The sequence below is a fragment of the Polypterus senegalus genome, chromosome 8 (genome assembly GCF_016835505.1).
Source record: "Polypterus senegalus isolate Bchr_013 chromosome 8, ASM1683550v1, whole genome shotgun sequence".
NCBI classification, from domain to species: domain Eukaryota; kingdom Metazoa; phylum Chordata; class Cladistia; order Polypteriformes; family Polypteridae; genus Polypterus; species Polypterus senegalus.
Genome location: NC_053161.1, coordinates 13,341,308 through 13,347,307, shown reverse-complemented (window position 1 = coordinate 13,347,307; position 6,000 = coordinate 13,341,308). Strand labels below are relative to the sequence as shown.

At 37.0% G+C, this 6,000-nt stretch overlaps 1 long non-coding RNA gene across 1 annotated transcript in view; it reads left to right on the top strand.

The window, feature by feature from the left end:
* Window positions 1-1,964: 1,964 nt before the first annotated feature.
* Window positions 1,965-6,000, top strand: part of LOC120533796 — a 328,218-nt gene continuing 324,182 nt past the window's right edge. Inside the window, exon 1 of the long non-coding RNA XR_005634622.1 lies at window positions 1,965-2,053. This is a non-coding gene — a long non-coding RNA (uncharacterized LOC120533796). The remainder of the gene's footprint in view (window positions 2,054-6,000) is intronic.

Below are 6,000 nucleotides of genomic sequence, written 5' to 3'. Positions count from 1 at the left end.
ATAAAAAAAATAAAAGAGATCATTACACCACATTTATTAAGAAAGTCTTCAGAGCTCAGCAATTTCCCTTCTATGTTAACTTGTTAAGTCACATATAAAACAGTTTTTAATAGGCTTTTAAAAAATATATATTTTTATATCTCATTATTTCATATGGTACACAAATATATATGTAATGAAAAGTTATGTTTATAAACTAATGTCAAAACTAAAAGGACTTTCTTATCAAAATTAGAAAGTTTTAGGGAAATTTTGCCAGTTTCAAAGATCAGTTTAAGAAGAAATTCCATACACATCACACACCTGTTGAAAGATTAAATTGCAGAGTATACAGTACAGATTGTGTTTGATTTTTAAGGCAATGTTTTCCATCCATCCATCCATTATCCAACCCGCCATATTCTAACTACAGGGTCACGGGGGTCTGCTGGAGCCAATCCCAGTCAACACAGGGCGCAAGGCAGGAAACAAACCCAAGGCAGGGCGCCAACCCACCACAGGGCACACACACACACACCAAGCACACACTAGGGACAATTTAGGATCACCAATGCGCCTAACCTGCATCTCTTTGGACTGTAGGAGGAAACCGGAGCACCCGGAGGAAACCCACACAGACACAGGGAGAACATGGGTCTCCTTACTGTGAGGCAGCAGAGCTACGACTGTGCCACTGTAACGCGCAGGTAATGTTTTAACCATTTAATTTTGAATATAATATTTGCAATTTTATAATTAAAACTTAAATGTGCATTATATAAATTCACACATTACTGTGAGAGTGGGAATATATTTTCTGTATGCTGTAAAATTAAATAATTTGGTGTCTGCTGATTTGATCACAGACAAGGGTGCATCCAGAGCAACTGATGTGTCTACCAGTGCCACTAAATCTTACATTGTAAAGCGTATTCATTTACAGAGATATCACATAGCAACCCTGCATTGACCCTTTTTTGAATTTGATTTAAATTTTTGAAGAGATTATGACTGGTGTGCTCTTTTCAGTGGTGTAGTGGTAGTGCTGTTGCCTCACAATATCGAGGCCAGGGTTCATGTGCTGAATCCTCCCTGCATGGAGCTTGCATGTTCTTGCCATGCACATGTGGGTTTCTTACATGTTCTCCAGCATGCAGGTTAGGAGAATTTCCATTTAAATTGCCTCTACTATACACATGCATGAGTTAGTGTGTGTTCACCTTCAGTGGGATTGGTGCCGTGTCCAAAGATTGTTCCTGCCTTGCACACTAGGCTTGCTGGGATAGGTTTCAACTACCCTACGGCTCAGCTCAGGATAAAATGTGTTTGGCAGATGGATGCTCTTTTTGGTTTTCACACAGTTTCACTCATACATACAATATTTTTTGCTGGAATTCCACAAATTATTTTCTCATTTCATAAACACAAATAATTCATACCTATTTATATTTAGTGTCATACCAGACAGGCTAGAGAAACAGTCCACAGCTGTTTTGGCTCTCTGGCTGATCTCTTGAGGAATACTACATCATCCATTCCTGTGAGGATTTGTGTTCACTCACTAGCTTTATTTTTATCGTCATAAATGGGTCATTACTTACTGTATGTGTAACTGCAACCTGCAAAAATAATACCAAAACCAATTGTCTCAAAAAACAAATGTTGAATAGTGTCAAACGTTTTGTAAAAATCAACAAAAAAGATGACTTCTTCAACGATATACAAAATAACAATTGTAATTAATCGTTTTGTCTACGTAGAGCAAAAATAAAATAAATAACCAAGATTATAAAATTATATTAGACTTCCTTGAAACCAGCCTGAGAAACATAACTATTACGTTAAATCCGTTCTTTAGTCTTTCCACAAAAACTAAAGAAGTTTAGATTCAGATGAACTTGTAGCATTCCTTTTTCTTTAATTCATTCGATTGAGTGCGAAGAAAAGGAAATGGGCGTGGTTATTAACTTAGGCGAGCCAATCGCTTCAAGCCGAGTTAACTTTGTAAACAACACAGATGCACGTTTTCATTTGCGAATAGTAATCACGATTCTCTCACTCCTAGCGCAGATTTGTAAGTTTTTATCTTATTTTCGTTTTTCTTTGCTTTGGTTTTTGTAATGTAAAGTGCGGTTTTCATTTTCTGGGCGAAACGGCGAAAGTCAGAGTTCTGCAGACTTGTCTCGTGCGCACATCCGGGCAGCTTTGCTCGCTTTTTAAAGGGATTGTTGTGATGATGCGTTTGTGTACAGGTGGTGGCTGTCTTGTGTTCTTTTGTTTTAGAGCAGTAGTGTCGCAGTGCTTAGATGCTAGTAAAAACAATTTGAATACAAAAACTGTGTCAAGCTGATAATGTCTTTATATGCGCTGTGTAAAGAACATTTAGCAATTTGATGAATGTGAATCGCCTGCCTCCCAGCTTTTGTAAAACTGTTCGTTGTTTTTGGCACTAGATCATTTCGTAGTGATATCCGTATATTACATATACAATCACGTGATAGTATTAATGTTCAGTTAAGTTTAAATTAAACGGTGCTTTGTAAAAGCTTCGCTGGCTGGATATATTTTGTTTCTCCGTCTACGCGTGTACGCGAACACGATCATGATAAACGGTATCGGCCTCTTTTTCTTTGAATTTCTAATACAATATTTTCCTTTTTCTTTCTCCAACCAAAACAGATCTGTCGATACATGGGAACTTGTAAGAAATGTTTGCGCCACAGAATGTTTCTCACTTTTTGTAGGATCTGCTGGAAACCTTAACATGTATTTCTTTAAAAGAGCAATATGCTCCAGATGTGTTTGCTGTGTTAAGAAATGGGGTGTGTAATCCGATCTGGGAGGCCTCGGGGCTCAAAGACTTTCACTTAACTTAATATCTTAATTAGAAACCGTAAGTTATTACGGTTGATTAATGGAACCCGCTGTTTGGGACATTCATACTCCTGTTGTTGCTTTGATAAGATTTTCACAGTTGTACTGTACACTATTTTTTGTTTTCCTGGAAAATCAACAAAATGACAGACGCAGCAAGCTAATAAACTATAACAAGAAAGCATTAAAAGCTGTGGCTGCATTAAGCAGTTTTCTATTATCTAACTTGCTTTACAGAGGTTAGACTTACAGAGTCAGGAGCTCTTGTCAGCGGCTTAAGGTATACTGCACGAACCTAACCTGAAGAGAGAACAGAGTATTGTCGAACAAAGACACATGAATAACTCCACTTACTGACATCAAGCCAATTAGATTTGCAAGTAACTTAACATGCTTGTCTTTGGGATTTGGAAGGAAAACTGAAGTATATGCAGGAAAACGGAGAGAAAGAGAGAGTGTCACAAAGACAGTGACCAGTTGGAATTTGAACCAAGGACTCTTCAGCAGAGAATTAACAGTGCTAAGTAGGAACTACTGGTATTATTATTTTCTGAGAGCAAATGCAGTCACTTAGGCTGAGGCATCCAATAAATTGGAATTTCAGGAAAAACTAGCAAATGACAGTAAAGGGTCTGGTTAGACTGAAAGTATCTCTGATCTAAAACAAAGGTTATAAATAAAACAGTTGGCAACTCATGCCATCAAGCTATGTTAGGTGCAAAACCACAAATTGTTTGAGTTGAGTGGAATATGTTATGAAATGTACAAACAGATCGTTATTATTTTCCCCATCTTAAAACTATTCCTTTAAAACTTATTTTTACATATTGCATATGGGAAGAACTGCTTTGGCTGATTTTGTGAGACTAAAAAAACCTTCTCAAACATCAGTCCCATAGAGAAGTTTATCTATTTTGCTGAATGTGTGTGATGTGGAAATCTATGGAATAGTTTGACAGTGTCTAGTTTCTCTGTGTATTTTTAAAATTCATTCTTGCCATTAAATGTTCCAAAATGGCTAAATACTGTATATACCAATAGGTGCAACAGGAAAGGCAGGTGAATGAATATCTTGAGTTCTACAAAAAAAAAAAACAAATACAGTATAGTAAATAATGAATCATCTATATACAACCACACGATTATTTGTGTTTATGTATGCATGTTTAATGTTCATATTTTATGACCACTAGGGGTCACATGGAGCAGAAAAAAATAACCACAAACAGTGTTACAGTGTGTATGCTTTAAACAGGAGACAAGGTAAAAAAAAATAGTTGGGGCACCAGTGGTGACCTCTTTTATGTTAGTTATGGAAAAAAAAAATCAGGTTGCAAATGACAAGTTGATGTAAATTTGTTTAGCTCTCAGAGAGGTCCTCTTTTCTTGAGTGCTTGGTTCAGTCTGATGGCAATCTCCTGGGTCTGGTGGTCTTTAGTTGTGAGGCAGAAGTGGAGGGGTTGGGGCATTTGTCACACTGAGCAAAAGTGACAACACAGTACCTCTGAACATTGTTCCGCCATTCTAGGGCAAATAGAAATTGGTTTATTGGCAGTGTTATATCCAAAGCCTGCCCCCTTAATATAAGATGTCCCCAACCCCAAATGACTGACATACCTCAAAGTATATCTTATATGTAAACATCTACGCGTGGAAGTGTGTCTGCCTGTCCGGCCCGGAAGTGCAAGGCTACAACATGAAGCTCAAAGAGATGGCAAGGTGGCCCAAAGTTCACAATTCGGAAGAAGAAAGAAGTACGAGGCTACAGCATGAAGCTGAAAGAAAGCGACTTCGTTGCCAAAGTAAAACCACCGACAAACCATTTTTGTTTACATTGGATTAAGAAGCCCATGCAATGAAGCTATACAGTAGTCCGAACTTGATGTTATATTTAGATTGAGAAAACATCAATGTCCACAATAGATAAGGAAGGTTTATGATGAGAAATACTTCTCAAAAGAAAGAATAATTTTGTCACAAGAACTGTAATATATTAAATAATATCAAATATAAGTATTTGTTTCCCAAATAGGAACCAACTGTTCACATATTATGCGCAAAATAAAAAGAGATTAATTATGATAAACCGAAAGAAACTTTAATATACACACACATATGTATATATCAGTAAGTGCAGTATTTTTATAAAATATGCAGGAAATACTATAATCAATCAATCAATCAACATTTATTTATATAGCACATATTCATACAAAAAAATGTAGCTCAGAGTGCTTTACAAAATGAATAGAAAAATAGAAGACACAATAAAAGATAAACATAAGTCACCATTAATTAACATAGAATAAGAGTAAGGTCCGATGGCCAGGGTGGACAGAAAAAACAAAAAAAAACTCCAAAGGCTGGAGAAAAAAATAAAATCTGTAGGGGTTACAGACCAAGAGACCGCCCAGTCCCCTCTGGGCAATCTACCTAACATAAGTCAAACAGCCCTCTTTGTATTTAGGGTTTTCATGGAAGGACCTGATGATGATGGTCACGTAGACTTCTGGCTTTCAGTCCATCAATGTTGGTGCATCATGATGCTTTGAGTAGGTGGTGGTGGCGCAGGCCGCCACCACAAAGAAACTGGGAAAAGAAACAGAAGAGAGAGTAGGGGTCAGTATGGATTTTGGAGCAACTGTGAATAGTTATTATGAAGAATTGAACATACAGAGTATCGGTATTAAGTTAAAGTGAAGTTATAAAATGGCCATGTTAAAGTAATGTGTTTTCAGCAGTGTTTTAAAGTGCTCTACTGTATTTGCCTGGCGAATTCCTATTGGCAGGCTATTCCAGATTTTAGGTGCATAGCAGCAGAAGGCCTCTTCACCACTTCTTTTAAGTTTAGCTTTTGGAATTATAAGGAGACACTCATTTGAAGATCTAAGGTTATGATTTGGAATATAACGTGTCAGGCATTCCGATATATAAGATGGAGCGAGATTATTTAAGGCTTTATAAACCATAAGCAGTATTTTAAAGTCAATCCTGAATGACACAGGCAACCAGTGTAGTGACATCAAAACTGGAGAAATGTGTTCGGATTTTCTTTTCCTAGTTAGGATTCTAGCAGCTGCATTCTGCACTCGTTGCAATTGATTTATGTCTTTTTTGGGTAGTCCTCAGAGGAGTGCGTTACAGTAA